The sequence below is a fragment of the Bos grunniens genome, chromosome 27, assembly GCF_055505025.1.
Source record: "Bos grunniens cultivar Pamir isolate PY7600 chromosome 27, Bosgru_T2T1.0, whole genome shotgun sequence".
Lineage (NCBI taxonomy): Eukaryota > Metazoa > Chordata > Mammalia > Artiodactyla > Bovidae > Bos > Bos grunniens.
Window position 1 is genome coordinate 6277348 of NC_141191.1, and position 18426 is coordinate 6295773.

Below are 18426 nucleotides of genomic sequence, written 5' to 3' on the forward strand. Positions count from 1 at the left end.
AAAAGTACTTGGGGGTGGCGGGTAGCTCGGGCTTTTTACGGCATGAGCCACCTGTCTCCTTGCATGGCCCTGCAACAAACCTTTCTCTGCTCTGAACGCTGACATTTCTGTTTGACTTCACTGTGCATCAGGCAAGAACCTGGGCTAACACTTCCAATAAATAGCAGGAAGGATCTTGATACTCAACGATGTCTCACTAAACTGAACATTTTTGCACTCATTCCACTTCAAGGTGCAATTGCTTGGACCACCTACAAGGACTTTGGGGTCCCTGAAGCCTCTTGCCAAGATGCCCAGATTTGAGGGTTCAAAGACTACATGAAACAAGTTGGGGTGTAACCAATATGACCTGAAATAGATTTGAGCAAAAAGCTATACTTGTGAGGTGCAAGACAGGTGCCTGATGGACCACAGACTGTACAAGGGTTTTCACTTGTATATTTGACTTTCAACAACCCCGTGAGATAATTATTACCCACTACAGGAATCAAGAGAAGTAAGATTAAGCAAATTGGCAGAAATGCTGGCTTTGGTTGCTGGCTTCTAGCCCCCAATCCCTGGTACTTGCCAGTAATCCTCTTTTTCCTGGAAAATGGGGTATTTATTCTGTTCATTCTGTAAGCCTGGGGAAAGATAGTCTAGACTTACCACTAGGCTGGAATAAATGCCACCAATCACCATTTACCAAAGTGCCAGGTGTGCCCTGGTTCCCCCACACCAGAAGGGGCACATCTCAGTCTGTTCGAGCTGCTATAACAAAATACAATAGACCCAGCAGTCTGTGAACAGGAGAAATGTATTTCCCACAGCTCTGGAGTCTGGGAAGTCCAAGATCATGGTACCGCCAGATTGTGTGTCTGGAGAGGGCCCACCTCCTGGATCTCAATGTGTCCTCAGTGGTGGAAGGGGTGAAGGGGCTCTCTGGGGTCTCCTTTCTAAGGGCACTAATCACATTCATGATGGCTCCATCCTCATGACCTAATCACCTAGTCCCCCGACCAAACCCGTCACAGGGGGTTAAGATTCAACATATGTATTTGGCTTGGGGCAGGGGACACACAAATATTCAGTCTCAGCAGGGCACATATGGGGACTGGTCAGCAAAGACCCTCCTATGCTATGACACTTTGAGGCTCTATCTGCTGCCCATTGGAGCAGATGGCTGAGAGGAGAGATGGCTGGGGACCTGGGATTCAATTTAAGAAATAATTCTTCTCTCAACCCAATACTGCTGGTTCACAATACAGTATGTAACTGATGCCTAGATTCCCCTCAGACAAGGGCTGTAACTGCCACTGCATTTTAATCTGTGTTTCCACATGGCAGCCATCAGCCATCTCTGGCTGTTGAGCACTTAAACTGCAGGTGGACTGAACTAAGTTGTAAATGCAAAATGCACTGGATTTTTAAGATACAGTACCAAGAAAATGTACAACATCCAGTATAAATAGGTTTATACTGGTTACATGTTAAAATGGTATTTTGTATTTCCATACAAATTGTGAAATTATTTGTTCTAGCTCTGTGAAGAATACTGTTGGTAGCTTGATAGGGATTGCGTTGAATCTATAAATTGCTTTGGGTAGTATACTCATTTTCACTATATTGATTCTTCCAATCCATGAACATGGTATATTTCTCCATCTATTAGTGTCCTCTTTGATTTCTTTCACCAGTGTTTTATAGTTTTCTATATATAGGTCTTTAGTTTCTTTAGGTAGATATATTCCTAAGTATTTTATTCTTTCCGTTGCAATGGTGAATGGAATTGTTTCCTTAATTTCTCTTTCTGTTTTCTCATTATTAGTGTACAGGAATGCAAGGGATTTCTGTGTGTTGATTTTATATCCTGCAACTTTACTGTAGTCATTGATTATTTCTAGTAATTTTCTGGTGGATTCTTTAGGGTTTTCTATGTAGAGGATCATGTCATCTGCAAATAGTGAGAGTTTTACTTCTTCTTTTCCAATTTGGATTCCTTTTATTTCTTTTTCTGCTCTGATTGCTGTGGCCAAAACTTCCAAAACTATGTTGAATAGTAATGGTGAAAGTGGGCACCCTTGTCTTGTTCCTGAATTCAACATCACTCATTATCAGAGAAATGCAAATCAAAACCACTATGAGGTACCATTTCACACCAGTCAGAATGGCTGCGATCCAAAAGTCTACAAATAATAAATGCTGGAGAGGGTGTGGAGAAAAGGGAACCCTTTTACACTGTTGGTGGGAATGCAAACTAGTACAGCCACTATGGAGAACAGTGTGGAGATTCCTTAAAAAACTGGAAATAGAACTGCCTTATGATCCAGCAACCCCACTGCTGGGCATACACACTGAGGAAACCAGAAGGGAAAGAGACACGTGTACCCCAATGTTCATCGCAGCACTGTTTATAATAGCCAAGACATGGAAGCAACCTAGATGTCCATCAGCAGATGAATGGATAAGAAAGCCATGGTACATATACACAATGGAGTATTACTCAGCCATTAAAAAGAATACATTTGAATCAGTTCTAATGAGGTGGATGAAACTGGAGCCTATTATACAGAGTGAAGTAAGCCAGAAGGAAAAACATAAATACAGTATACTAACGCATATATATGGAATTTAGAAAGATGGTAACAATAACCCGGTGTACGAGACAGCAAAAGAGACACTGATGTATAGAACAGTCTTATGGACTCTGTTGCAGAGGGAGAGGGTGGGAAGATTTGGGAGAATGGCAATGAAACATGTAAAATATCATGTAGGAAACGAGTTGCCAGTCCAGGTTCGATGCATGATGCTGGATGCTTGGGGCTGGTGCACTGGGACGGCCCAGAGGGATGGTATGGGGAGGGAGGAGGGAGGAGGGTTCGGGATGGGGAACACATGTATACCTGTGGCGGATTCATTTTGATATTTGGCAAAACTAATACAATTATGTAAAGTTTAAAAATAAAATAAAATTAGAGGGAAAAAAAAAATGGTATTTTGAGTATATCCAGTTAAGATGTTACTAAAATTAAATTCACCTGGTTTTTATGTTAATGTGAGTACTGGACAATTTGAAATTACACATGTGGCTCATGTTATGTTTTAGCGCTGGTCTGAGTAGCCCTTAATAGATTACAGATGAGAGCAATCAATCAATCTTTTCAACACGCCCCATGGTCTAATATTCACAACTATGATGCTCACACTTGAACACATGTGAGAACTGCCAGGAGGGGCTGGTCAGGTGACAGACCACCGCCCTCACCCCCTCTTTCCCACAAACTGTCTGAATCAGGGGGTCTGGAGTGAGCCCATGTAATTGCATTTTTAACACAGATGCCAGGGATTAGCCTTTGAGAACTACTATTACCACATGTGGTCAAATTTATTCCACCAGCTCCAGTGGCCTGAGAATAACCTTGAGAAAACTGTTTTTTTGTTTAGGTTGTGCAGTACCTTCTAATTAGACACCCTAACGTTTATTTAAAAATAAAATAAAACCTTCCAGTAACAGACCACTCACCAATATATTCTGGGATCACACACCAAATAAGATTAAGGTCAATAAGACATTACTTAGTATTCTGAGGCTATTATTAGGTAACCTGCCTGAAGTTATCATTGATATACAATAACACAGAAAATGCTTAAGGCAAGAGTGGCCAGATTAGTGCTCAGGTTGTAAGAGGTGATGTATGCAGATGCGGAAATACAGAAGTTAAAGGAGGCAGAGGACTTATTAAAACTTGAACCTCAAAATGTACACTGAATCTATTTATCGCCTCTTACACCAAGCAGTCTGCCATAGTGCTGAGCACAGGGGTTTGCTTTTTCAGCCTAACCGAGGTTAATCTTTCCCTCTCCTCTCTTCATGTTATATTCATGATCTGAAAAGTTATTGCAAAAAAGGGAGTTCCAGGCACCGACTCGTCCCTTCTCCTAATGGGAAATCAGGGTATCTGTGAGCAAGAGTTCAAGATTGATTTATTTCCTGAGATTAGGAGCTACTGATCTCAAATGGTGATTGAAAGTCAACCAGCTTAGGTCAACCACTAAGAAAGTACTAGAAGCATAGGCCCATGGGGATCTTACAGGAGACCACCTTCACCAATTATTTCACTGGACTTCTGAGTCTTTATTTTCTATCGTTTAAAGATTTTATATTTTAATGCTACTTTGTGACATTATAAAGCTAAGCTCTCCTATAGTCAGAGGACAACCACCTGCATCTCCCACCAGGAAATGTGTTGCATTCATTTTTAGAGTTTAATTTAGGTATGAACTTGATTTTAACTAGTTTACCTTGTTAATTCTCAATGAACTTCTATTTCACAAAGTCCACACTGAGCACCCCAGAATGCAAACATTCAATCTTGCTGATTTACACACATATCATTGGTAGACTGCAATTAACACAAACTGTGCACCCACAAAGACATTATCACTCAGCAGAGGTTTCCAAGGTGCCTGTTCAAAAGTCCTAATTCTATTGGCTATATTAATTAACATATGGAATTTTAATTTTACTACTGCATAGAGAAATGTCATTCTTGAATTTAGAGAAACTATTATTTAAAGAACAAAGTAATACAGTCCCAAGTAATTCACGCAGAAAAATACAAATCAAAAATAAAAATTTGCATTCATCACTCCTCACACCAATACCACTGCCCTCTCTAAAGGCAAATTCTATTACCATTTTGATGTAAATGTTTCCAGAACATCTGATAGGTGTTTAGATGTATATCTGCACATATGCAAATCTTTCGCTTTCACATAAATGCAAGTATACTAAACACATTTTTTGAAAAAATTTGTTCCTTAAGAATATTCTAATATTTGGGATTATATTTTGTATCTTTCTGAAAATAGAATTATTACTTTACATATACTCGAACTGCATGGGGGTTGGGATGGGCTAAGATGCTGAAAATAGAATTATATGTATGTGTTAGTGTGTTTACAAGCACTCAGGCATACATCAGTCTTTTTACTACTGGAAAGTATATCAGAGTATGGATATGCCTTTGTTTTCTGTTATTAATTATCTGCGTGCATGCATGCCAAGTCACTCTAATTGTGTTCGACTCTTTGCAACCCCATTGACTGTAGCCCACCAGGCTCCTCTGTCCATGGAATTCTCCAGGCAAGAATATTGGAGTGGGTTGCTATGCTCCTCCAGGGAATCTTTCCAACCCAGGGATCGATCCCATGTCTCCTGTGGCTGCTACATTGCAGGTGGATTCTTTACCGCCGAATCACTGGGGAAACCCATTAATTATCTAACCATTCCCTTATTTTAATTTTCTCTTCAATATTTCTTTATTGCCAATGATGCTATGATGAACACTGTGCTAATGAACAATGTATCAGGCGAACACTTTTCCAAAATAGAAAACTAGAAACATAATCGCTTAGGTGTTTTTTTTTTTTTGGATGTATATTGATATTGCCCACCTGCTTTTCAGAACAATTGATCCATTTTATACACCCAGCATCAACATTCTCATGCAATGTTAGATGTTATTTTTTACTGTTAAAATATGAGAATGAGAATGCACACAAATTTAGAATAAGTTTCATCAGATATTGTACATATCCCTGGAGAAGGCAATGGCAACCCACTCCAGTACTCTTCCCTGGAAAATCCCATGGATGGAGGAGCCTAGTAGGCTGCAGTCCAAGGGGTCACTAAGAGTCGGACAAGACTGAGCGACTTCACTTTCATGCATTGGAGAAGGAAATGGCAACCCACTCCAGTGTTCTTGCCTGGAGAATCCCAGAGGCGGAGGAGCCTAGTGGGCTGTAATTTATGGGGTCCCACAGAGTCGGACACGACTGAAGTGACTTAGCAGCAGCAGCTACATATCCATCTTTTAATGTATCCGACCCTGTGCCTAGAGCACATCTGTTTAAATACTACAGTTTTACTAAAATTGAAATTATTTATTAAAGCTGCTTCTGGCTGTCTCTTTGACCTCAAAAATGCAATCCTCAGACAAGCTGCTCCCAAGCCCAAACCACATCTCAGTCTCAATCCCAATCTTCCTCAACGTGGACACAGTGCCTCTGAGGAAGACTACTGGCCTTCTGTCAACTACATTCTCATCTGTATGGGAATAACAGATGGGGATAACTATTTGTATGGGATGGGGATAACTATTTCTCCCTCGGAGTGACTTACAGCTGTCTGGTATACAGCTGGTGCCTAATTAATGTGGGTCCCCACACCTCACTCACTTCTGCTTCTCCAACACTCCCCCACTCTCATTAAACTCAGAGTGCCCTGACAGTGTTCCCTTCCTCACAACTCTATGCAATGCCTTAAAATTCAACTGCTTTGTCTGGCACATGCTGGCTCCTCGAAGTAGACTGTCAGTGCTGCCTCATTAGTAAAGAAACTAATCCAAAACTTGGCAAGCAGGAGGGCTCTGCTTCCTCCGTCCAAAAGGACCCAAGATGGCAAGTCAGAGGCACAAAATGCCAAAGGCCTGATTGGTCCTGATGTAATCCCCTGCCAAGGTTCCACAGTCCTCAGAGAGGGCGCTGTGCTCGCTGATGACACTGAAAAATTGTGTGAAAAGAAAATCAAAAGGAACTTAGTTCTGCCTAAGCACTTCAGCACAGGCTTGCTGCTGTCTTAGATAAGGAAATGTGCAGAGTTGTGTGAAGACTGCTGGCTGGAGGCCAGCGGACATCACAGACCCTTGGAGGGGTGCCTGGGCCAGGGTCCAGAGCCAGCCTGGGCAAGGAGCAGCCTGGCAGCCATGGAAGGGCAAGCGCTATCACTGTGGGTCCAAGGCACCTTGAAGGTCCATGGTAAGGTTCCCAGATATGATCCCCTGAATTGTAGTCCAAAGTGTGCTCATATGTGTACGTTTTCTCAGGGAGAATTCCATCTCTCTCTGCAGATTCTCCAAGTGGTCCAGGACTCACAGCCAAGAAAGAAAAGAGGAAGTAGAAAAAATAGAATCCAACATCTTTGCAAAAGCAGATGAAGCTGAAAGCCTGTTTTCGCCTGTCAGTCTTTTCTGTTTCATCCTGTATTTTACACTAACTAGCCCTCTTTGGTTGGAAGCTATCAAGATACTTCACCCACTTTCACCAGCCTCCCTTAAAAGATATGTCCCAATCTTATTAGTTTCACAAACCACTACCTCAAAAAACATGAGAAAATAAGAGATCAATTTTATTCAGTTCAGTGGCTGAGTCATGTCTGACTCTCTGCAACCCCATGGACTGCAGCACACCAGGCCTCCCTGTCTATCACCAACTCCTGGAGTTTAGTCAAACTAACGTCCATTGAGTTGGTGATGCCATCCAACCATCTCATCCTCTGTTGTCCCCTTCTCCCACCTTCAATCTTTTCCAAGCATCAGGGTCTTTTCAAATGAGTTAGCTCTTCGCATCAGGTGGCCAAAGTATTGGAGTTTCAGCTTCAGCATCAGTCCTTCCAATGAATATTCAGGACTGATTTCCTTTAGGATGGACTGGTTGGATCTCCTTGCAGTCCAAAGGACTCTCAAGAGTCTTCTCGAACACCACAGTTCAAAAGTTCAATTGTATTAGTCTACAGTCTATCCTTCTGCCAAATTAAACTAAATATTTTTTTCCTACTTTTCCTTTTTAAAAATTTCTGTATTTGTTGTCACTCACGAGACCTGACAGCGTAAGACCTTGAACCCTTTGTCCTCCAGTCACTTTTCTACTCTCCACTGAAGCCATTCTAGATCAATCTCCATTACTCCATATTGAGGGGCCCAGAGTGAACTAGGGCCCAGAGCCCAAAAATGTCACCTGTCTGCTCCACCTGAAGGTATCCTACCCAGCATTTCAAAGGAATGCCATACTGGTCACAGCCAAACTCCTGATTATCAGAAACTGTATCTACCTTATATTTTTCCTCATGGGATTCATTTCTTTAATGCAAATCACTAGTGGTTTTTCTTCTCACATGGCTAATCTTAATTCTCATCCTTGATTTCATGCTGAACATCCACTAGTATTACACACAGCTATGGATTAACTTTGGAGAAGGAAATGGCAAGCCACTCCAGTATTCTTGCCTGGAGAATCCCATGGACAGAGGAGCCTGGCAGGTACAGTCCATGGAATAGCAGAGTCTGACATAACTTAGCAAATGAACCACCACTATGGATTGACTTCTGTCTGCCAGATACAGTCTGCAACTGGGCATCGTGTCATTCACACGTCAGAAGAACAAAATCCCTGACCATTAAGACATTTTCATTTGGTAGACAGGACGGGAGTTTCACAAACCACTACCTCAAAAAAAAACAACATGAGAATATAAGAGAAATACATGGGAATGCCTTGAGGCTTCGAGCAGAGAGAACTAACACAGTTAACTGCAATCAGAAAGGCTTCCTGGCAGAGATGGTACCTCCCAGCCTTGGAAAAGGGCAGGAAACATGGATAGCACCAAGTAGTTATACTGGGCTGATGCTTGCGTTTTATTGTGAAAATGTTCAGTGTAGATTGTTGCCATCTCATGAAGCTGCAGGCATGAAAGAGCCTAAGTAACTCACTGGACTTGTTAGATTGTGGCTCATTTTTCTCTATTAGTAATAAATACAGCTTTCATCCTTCTCCCTGAATAATCGTTCATTAACACATAGCTAACTAAGGAATGCAGTCTTCCACAGGTGGGGTTTCCTCATATACCAAATACTTGTTCCTTCAAAGGTCGATTATTTTTTTTCATTCCTTTCAGGTTATAAATCTTTCTAAACTTTATAAAACACATCCCCGTATTATCAGTTTTCCCTCAACACATGAACTTATTTCTTTCGCGTCCAAGACCAGCCTTCACATGGGAATCCGGAACACCCAGCACGGAACAGACGCCCAGCCATCGGCGCATGCGTGGAGGAGAGGGCGAAGCCCGCCCACTACACCCGCAGGAGAAAAGCCTGTGATCTTGGAAGCACTTCCGGTGACCCCAGAGATGGCGTCACGTGCACGCAGGCCGACCACGACATTTTGTAATTACAAAATGGATGGAGGTCTGACACCTGAGTAAGTGGAACGCTGTGGTGGATTCTTAAAGACTGTTCCTCAAAAAGTAGTGAGTGAATTCACAGGCCTCACATTCCAGTTTAGTACCCACGGATTTGTTAATCTGGAAAATATTGAATATCCATTCCTGCCAAAACTCGGTGGTAGCCTGCTGATTGTTTGATATATACCAGGTACCATTTTTAGTACTTTTTCTAAGAGTTTAGTTAATCTGCACAACGCCCCACCCTGAGAAAAGTACTATAACTAGACGCCCCATTTTAAAACGAGACCAGACCAGCAAGGCACAGAGAGGGCATGTAAGTCCCTACAGTAGCACAGCCGTTAGCGAGGAGGCTAGGAGTCTGTGAGCTTAGCCGTCTCCCCTCTTGTTTTGTGTAGCTCAGGAGTTGCCATTTTTAGTTGCCAATAATAATTTTTATTATTATTTTAATCCAGTATTTCAACAAACTTAGCTTTCATGTGCTCAACCCTATCCAAAGGTTTTAATTCACTTTCCAAGTAAAGCAGAGTAAACAGTGTTAGTCCACGGGCACTTACATCTGTTAGCTGTTTCCTAAGAGCCATGCAGTATCCTAAGGACATTTCCAGGAATCATCAAGGAAATTGATTCCTCATGACATACTCATGGTCTAGTCCACTTTTTCCTGCATTTCAAGAGTCTTAGATCCTAGTCTCTAATTTATTCTCTGACATAAAATGACTGGCTCTTTGCAATTGGTAAAATTTTCCTAAAATACCCAAATCAGTCTGCATAATTTTAAATGGTAAACTCTGGTTTGTGATTAAATTATAGATTAAAGATATAGTTGCTTCCTTCACAAATGGAGAAAGACTCCCTTAAACTGTAGCAGGGAAAATCCATTTCACAGAGAATAAGAAACTTAAGTGCATTTTGATAAAAATAAACAACTACTAAGAAAAAGAAAGTAATCCAAACTTCCAGGACACGTTCAGGCATTAGGATGCTCTTGATTGACGTCTAAGGGAGTGCAGAGCAAAGGGGTTAATCTTTAAAAATAAAGTTCTTGATGGGCACTAATGGGAAGATTAAGGGTTGCTGAAAACTGATGTCAAGTCATGATCACCCCAATGAACCAGGAATCTCAGGGCATGGGGTCCTCAGCTGTACCGCCGGACTGGGCCATTTTGTAGACAGACCGGTCAGCACAATTCTTACCTTTGAAGCCAGAAACAGAAACATGGTGTGGCCCTCTCACTCGCACTGAATTTTCATCTGCATGCAAACTCGTGCGGGGCACTGACTCTCCAAGTCAGTCCAGAAAAATTCCAAGAAGTCAAGGGAACTGAGCAGAAGGACCAGATGGACTTTTGAAAAAGTCTCCCCTGACATCATCAGATGAAAGGGAACTGGGCCCACTGGAGAAACAAGCTTCCCAAGTTCATGTAACAGGTACAGTAAGCATGACAAGTGAAGGAGCAGTTTCAAAACACAGTTCTCATCTCCTAACGCAGGCTTCTAGGGACTTCACAAAGGCAGAGCAGGAGAAGAGGTCAGCAAGCATCCCAGAGCTGCACCCGGCCCAGTCCAGCTTCTCCCTCCTTGCTGAGCCACTGAGGATTCCAGGCCTGAGGAGGCGCAGACAATCACTGAGCATCGCCGTCACCTGGGTCTGTGTGGGCCTCGCTGCCCAGGCGATTGCAGAGCGGCCTCACTTGATCACACAAGAGCCCCAGCTCTCCTAACACAGAGCCTGCTTGCTGACTCAGAACAATGAGCTCCTGTGAGACCCATGTCCTATTTGGCAAGGTGTGCATGCATGCTCATTCCTGTAGGATTCTTTGGGACCCCATGGACTGTAGCCTGCCCGGCTCCTCTGTCCATGGGTTTTCCCCTGGCAAGAATACTGGAGTGGGTTGCCATTTCCTTCTCAGGGGATCTTCCTTCCCAACCCAGGGATTGAACCCGCATCTCCTGCATTGGCAGGCAGATTCTTTACCCCTGAGCCACTTGTGAAGCCCTCTTATTTGGCAACCTCCAGGCTTAAATAAACCTGCAGAGACCCTCCTAGGCTTCCACTGCAGCTTTCTCCAGTTTTTCTCAAAACCCTTCCCCTTGGGCAGTTCATATCCCCCTGGTCTCCTGAGTGGCCCCTGGAGCTAGGCTTCATTGGGAATGAACAATGCAGCCATCAACATCTCGGGCCAACTACAAACCCAAAACGCGTCTGGTGTGCTGCGGACGTGAAGGTGGCCGAGAGGCCGGAGAAAGAGCAGAATTTCCAGCAGCTGCTACAGAAATAGCACAGCCAATTAAGATGCCAGCTGCACAGAGGCAGCAATACAATCTGGAGCATTAATAACTCTGGATGTGCATTTTTAGGAAAACAGATTTGCCTTTTACCTGCAGGTTTGGTGATAAAGATTTAGAGCAGGGCCAGCCAACTGGCATCCCATTAAGTCCCTCCCCGCCCTGTGTGTTGTAACCGGATCCTCCCCAACTACACTTGCTTGGCTCTGGCCTCCTGAGTACCTTTTGGTTCACGTGCTTGTACAGCTGGTCTTCTCGAGTTGAGGTCAAAGAGCTTAACCAAAATAGTTCTCAGGAGAAGAATGAGATTTAATAAGGAGAGAAAACTAAAGGAAAAATTGCATCCATGGAAATAGCTACATGGTGTGTGAATACAGACACTATTTCAGTGACTAGGAACAGAGTTCCATAAAGTGAACGTCAATACCTCACATTTTACGTGGTTGTGGCTGAATAGATTTCCAGGGCTCTGGCATCCTCTGGCAGGGGAGGAAAACCAACCTTACGTCCAGGACCGAACGTGAGCATGGTGAATGAAGCCCTGTTTCATATCAGAGCCCAAAAGCATTTCCAGTTCAATCCAAGCCCTCATTGGTGAGAGAGTAAACAAAACATTTGTTTGTTCTCAAACTCCTGCCTGCCCGATTTTGTCCATCTCAGTCAATGGCAGCATCAGCCACCAAAGTGGATTTAAGTTGCTGAAAATACAAACCTAGATTTTTCCCTTGATTCTTCCTTTTTCAAAGTCTTCAGTAAGTCCTGGTCATGTTATTCCCAAGAAATGTTTTTAGTTGCCTTACTCTTTTTTTATGTCCATGGGCTTCACGCTGGTCCAGGCTGACATTATCTCTGCCTCTTCCCTGGACAATCACAGGGCTTCTGATACTTCTCAGGATCTTGGGTAGCATTGCCTGATACTGCCACCCGTGTGTGTGTGTGTGTGTGTGTGTGTGTGTGTGTGTGTTCAAGAGTGTGTGTGTTAGTCACTCTGCTGCTGCTGCTGCTAAGTCGCTTCAGTCGTGTCCGACTCTGTGCGACTCCAGAGACAGCAGCCCACCAGGCTCCCCCATCCCTAGGATTCTCCAGGCAAGAACACTGGAGTGGGTTGCCATTTCCTTCTCCAATGCATGAAAGTGGAAAGTGAAAGTGAAGTCACTCAGTCACGTCCAACTCTTTGGAGTCCATGGACTGTAGCCAGCCAGGCTCCTTTGTCCATGGATTTCTCCAGGCAAGAATACTGGAGTGGGTAGCCATTACCTTCTCCAGAGGATCTTCCCCACCCAGGGATCGAACCTGCATCTCCTGCATTGAAGGCAGATTCCTTACCATCTGAGCCACCAGGGAAGCCCAGTGCCACCCTTGCCCATGCCATCTCCTCACTATCCATTTGCCACACATATCTTACATGTGAGTCAGTCATTCCCCATCATTCCCCATAATCTCCCAGCAGCTTCCCATTATCTTTAGAATAAACCCCAAATTTCCAAGCCTCTAAGCCCTCTGTGCCTGGCAGAGCAGAGCCCCTCAACTGGCCCACCAGGTACCCCATTGTGGGTCCCCAGTGCTCCAAGCACCTCACCTCTTCCCATGACTGGCTCCCCAGACAAGCTCCCAGGGTCAGTGAGTGCAGACTTTGCATGTGTCTCTCCAGCATGTGCAAAAAGCTGGCACAACCCTGAGGTACTGGGAGAAGGGGTACAAACTTGGGCATCCAGGGACCACCACAGGGAAAACAAAGACACTCTCAGCACCCAGCTGACTCTGTGGGATCTGGAGAAGGCATGCCATCTCCAAACCCCCATCCCAAGAAGGAACTGCTACTGCTACTGCTGCTAAGTCGCTTCAGTCGTGTCTGACTCTGTGCGACCCCATAGACGGTAGCCCAACAGGCTCCCCCGTCCCTGGGATTCTCCAGGCAAGAACACTGGAGTGGGTTGCCATTTCCTTCTCCAGTGCATGAAAGGGAAAAGTGAAAGTGAAGTCGTTCAGTCGTGTCCAACTCTAGCAACCCCATGGACTGCAGCCTACCAGGCTCCTCCATCCATGGGATTTTCTAGGCAAAAGTACTGGAGTGGGGTGCCATTGCCTTCTCCGCAAGAAGGAACAAGAGGTGTTAAATAGGAATCCCCATAGACAAGGTCTGAGCAAGCATCAGAATTCCTAGCCAGGCTGACTGGTGAAGGTACTTCTCTCCTGAAGCCAATCAGTAAGAACAGGAGGGCAGAGTCCAGTAAGTGACAACTACTGTTCTCTTGTGTGATCTAGTTTCAACATTATAAAAGGCAGGAGGTAAGAGAAAAGAAAGATATTACTGGAAATAGTGGAGTAGTCAAAACCTCCAAAAAATCGATCGTTTCCTCCCTAAAGCAAACACTGGCCAAGTTGTCAATATCAACTCTATTAGAACTCTAGAAATCAACAAAATGCTTGAAAACAATGTATCATGTGAAGATATGTTCCACCTTATTAGTTTATGCAGAAAAGGAACTGTGAACCAAAATCCAGTAACAGGTTACTTCTTGGCAAAATGGTGCAGTCACTTTGGGAAATAGTTTAGTGATTGCTCAAAATTTACTTACAGAATTATCATATGATCTAGCAATTCTGCTCTAAGGTATAGAACCAAGAGAACTAAAAACACATCTCCCCCACAAACCTGTGCACAGATGTTCATAGGAGCATTATTCACAATAATCCAAAAGTAGAAACGACCCAAAGGTCATGACAAACAGATAAGCCAAAAAAAAAAAAAAGCATATGCATACAATGGAACAGCATTTGGCCATAAAAAAAGAATGCTGCGACTTGCACAGGCCTTGAAAACATCAAGCTAGGTGAGGTAAGTCAGACAGGAAAGGCCGCATATTATACAGTTTTACTTTGAAATGTCCAGGATAGGCAAATCCATCAAAACAGGAAGTAGATAGGTAACTGTCAGGGCTTGGGTGAGGAGATATAGGGCTGCTAATGAAGATGTTTCCTTTTACGGTGATGAAAATGTTCTGGAATCAGATAATGGTCATCGTTGCAAAATACTGTGAATATACTAAAAACCATTATGTTACATACTTTAAGTGGGTGAATTTTATGGTATATGAATTATATCATAATTAAAAGCTTCAGTTAGTATTAATAAGTATGCTGGCTACTACTTTATACTTATTTTAAGAAATAAAAACTCACACCCACAATGGAAGATATGAAAGATCAAGACCAGCAAATTGTTCCAAGAAAGATAGAGAAGAATGGGAAGATCAATAAACTTGTAAAACAGTAACAGGGAACATTTTATGAAAACGGAAATTTTCATTAAGTTTTTCTGGGATGATTGCATAAGTGTGGGCATATATGTAAATATCATTAGCTATACCTCTAGTGTTTATGTGCTTTACTGTACATAAACAATACTTCAACTAGACCAACAAAGAATACATTTTGCATTAAGATTTAGTACACATCCATGTACATACACTCATGTACACTCATACACTTGAAAATTGTTTCAAGAAACAAGATTCCTCTTTGTCTTAGGATACATTCCAATCTATTCTAATCTTGTCTATTGACACAGAGCAAACAAGGTAACAGCATTAAACACTTGAATTCATCTGGAAAACACTAGAGTCACTCTCTTTTTCTAATGAATAGGAGTTTAAGCAAAAAATTTAATTATATTTATATACATATATATCATATCCCTATAGATTTTAACAACTCCTTCTCTCACCTGAATAAATTTTTCATTTCACTTTCAATTTATTGTCTTAGTATCCTTATGTTCCCATAACTCTTCATGAATGATTTTGATTAACAAAAGAAAGTCAAGAAAATTCTTCCACCAACAAATTTTCTGGCACTTAAAAAAAAATCCAGTTGTTATCCATCTCATTAGAACTGATTCAAATGTATTCTTTTTAATGGCTGAGTAATACTCCATTGTGTATATGTACCACAGCTTTCTTATCCATTCTTCTGCTGATGGGCATATAGGTTGCTTCCATGTCCTGGATATTATAAACAGTGCTGTGATGAACACTGGGGTACACGTGTCTCTTTCCCTTCTGGTTTCCTCAGTGTGTATGCCCAGCAGTGGGATTGCTGGATCATAAGGCAGTTCTATTTCCAGTTTTTTAAGGAATCTCCACACTGTTCTCCATAGTGGCTGTACTAGTTTGCATTCCCACCAACAGTGCAAGAGAGTTCCCTTCTCTCCACACCCTCTCCAGCATTTATTGCTTGTAGACTTATGGATTGCAGCCATTCTGACTGGCGTGAAATGGTACCTCATAGTGGTTTTGATTTGCATTTCTCTGATAATGAGTGATGTTGAGCATCTTTTCATGTGTTTGTTAGCCATCTGTATGTCTTCTTTGGAGAAATGTCTATTTAGTTCTTTGGCCCGTTTTTCAATTGGGTCATTTATTTTTCTGGAGTTGAGCTGTAGGAGTTGCTTGTATATTTTTGAGATTAGTTGTTTGTCAGTTGCTTCATTTGCTATTATTTTCTCCCATTCTGAAGGCTGCCTTTTCACCTTGCTAATAGTTTCCTTTGTTGTGCTTATTATACAGAGTGAAGTAAGCAAGAAAGAAAAACACCAATACAGTATACTAACGCATATATATGGAATTTAGAAAGATGGTAACAATAACCCTGTGTACAAGACAGCAAAAGAGACACCGATGTATAGATCAGTCTTATGGACTCTGTGGGAGAGGGAGAGGGTGGGGAGATTTGGGAAAATAGCACTGAAACATGTATAATATCATGTATGAAACGAGTCGCCAGTCCAGGTTCGATGCACGGTACTGGATGCTTGGGGCTGGTGCACTGGGACGACCCAGAGGGAGGGGAGGGGAGGGAGGAAGGTGGAGGGTTCAGGATGGGGAACACAGATATACCTGTGGCGGATTCATTTCGATATTTGGCAAAACTAATACAATATTGTAAAGTTTAAAAATAAAATAAAATTTAAAAAATAAATTAATTAATTAATTAAAAAAAAATCCAGTTGTTATCTTTTGAAATAACCACCACGATTTCCAAAAGTTTCTCTTTGGGGGTTATAACCATCAATCATTTTTATCACTAAAGGCAAAGTGATGTTTTTAAGCTCTTTATGCCCAAAGCAAGTCTTTATCATCACCATTGTGGTGATAAGTTAGGATTATAATGAAGATTCACTCAGCGGTGACCCACGGCTGACCCTGGCCCTATTTAGGGTAAAGTGCAGCAACACAGTCCACCCAATTCCGCGAACTGAGACAAACAAGACAGACCACCAGAGTGGGTACAGATACCTCTGCTACAGGCTGGGCTCCTGGGATGAACTGGTTTTCCTGGTTCTGACAGAAGATTCGCTTCCTTCCAATTTCTGACATAGTTTAGCTTGCCGGAATCCCCAAAGACTCATCTCAGGATCCCGCAGCGATCCCTTCCACATCTGAACAAACCTTCGGACTCACTTAGGACTTCTCTGTACTTCTCCCCCAACTTTTATTCTGAATCTGCGTGTGGAACTCTTTTTAATGCCTGTAAAAAAACATCATCTTACTGAATTGGTCTCACTGTTCTTGCTTGTGTGTTTTTTATTTAGCATATATTTTACATATACATATATTGGGGATTCTAAATCCTACAATATTTCTCCCTCACAGTATCATATCTCCAAGTATAAGCATCTACTGAGCATATAAGTATAGCAGAAGGGTCCATGAGAAGAAAAATGATGTTGTACCTGGTTCTGACCACCAGAGCCAAGATAGAAGACCTGGAAGTCACTCTCTCAGTCAGCTGTCACTACAGTTCACCTTTATGAGCTGCAAGTTGTATGTTTCCTCATCATTGCTCTTGTTCCAGGGACAGATGTCTGTCTTTAGGGGGGACATGAGGCCACATCTACATTTTAAAATAATTTATAATTATTAAATAGTTAAAATATACAAAAAAGTACATTCAGTAATTGAATAAAAGTCACAGATGTATTTAACAGAATGATGTCATATTTACTTAGAACTTTTTTAACGTGCTGCTGCTGCTGCTAAGTCACTTCAGTCATGTCTGATTCTGTGTGACCCCATAGACAGCAAAATACATTAAATGCCATGACTATCCCCTTTCTTGGATTTCCCTGAATACAACACAGCGATGAATATACATGAACAAGAGTTACATGTATAACAAAGGAGGACCTGCTAGGACAATGCAAAGTTATGTGAGAAATGTTAGCTACAAAAGACTACATCTTATAGAACATATAGGATTCTGTATATTATGGATACAGACGTGTATGTCCATACCACACACATAAACATGCTATAGAACCACAAGGAAGTTCATGCACATGATAACCGCTAACTGTAGCATTACCTCTCTTCAATTCTGGAAAGTAAAGACAGACAATGGGATTGGGGAAATCACACGTAAAGACAAATAGTCAACTACATGTCCACCTACGACCTAGCAATTCTACTGGTAGGTATATAGCCTAGAAAACAGCGTCTTTGAACATGAGCCAAAGATACTAACGTGAAGTCAAAGTACAGGCACTCAAGAGATACCTGGAGCAATAGGCAAGCTTGAACTTGGAGTACAAAATGAAGCAGGGCAAAGCCTAACAGAGTTCTTCCAAGAGAATGAGCTGGTCATAGCAAACACCCTCTTCCAGCAACAAAATGGACATCACTAGATGGTCAATACCAAAATCAGATTGATTAAATTCTTTGCAACAGAAGACATAGAAGGTCTATAGAGTCAGCAAAAACAAGACATGGTGTTGACTGTGGCTCAAATCATGAACTCCTTATTACAAAATTCAGACTTAAATTGAAGAAAGTAGGGAAAACCACTAGACCATTAAGGTATGACCTAAATCAAATCCCTTACAATTATACAGTGGAAGTAACAAATAGATTCAAGGGATTAGATCTGATAGACAGAGTGCCTGAAGAACTATGGACAGAGATTTGTAACATTGTACAAGAGGTGGTGATCAAAACCATCCCCAAGAAATGCAAAAAGGCAAAATGGTTGTCTGAGGAGGCCTTACAAACAGCTGAGAAAAGAGAAGCAAAGGCAAAAGAGAAAAGGAAAGATATACACATCTGAATGCAGAGTTCCAAAGAATAGCAAGGAGATAT

The 18426-nt window shown here is 42.2% G+C and overlaps 1 long non-coding RNA gene across 1 annotated transcript in view; it reads right to left on the bottom strand.

Moving 5' to 3' along the window:
* Positions 1–10414, bottom strand: part of LOC147343421 (uncharacterized) — a 64772-nt gene extending 54358 nt beyond the window's left edge. The window contains exon 1 of the long non-coding RNA XR_015156237.1: positions 10199–10414. This is a non-coding gene — a long non-coding RNA (uncharacterized LOC147343421). The remainder of the gene's footprint in view (positions 1–10198) is intronic.
* Positions 10415–18426: the final 8012 nt, after the last annotated feature.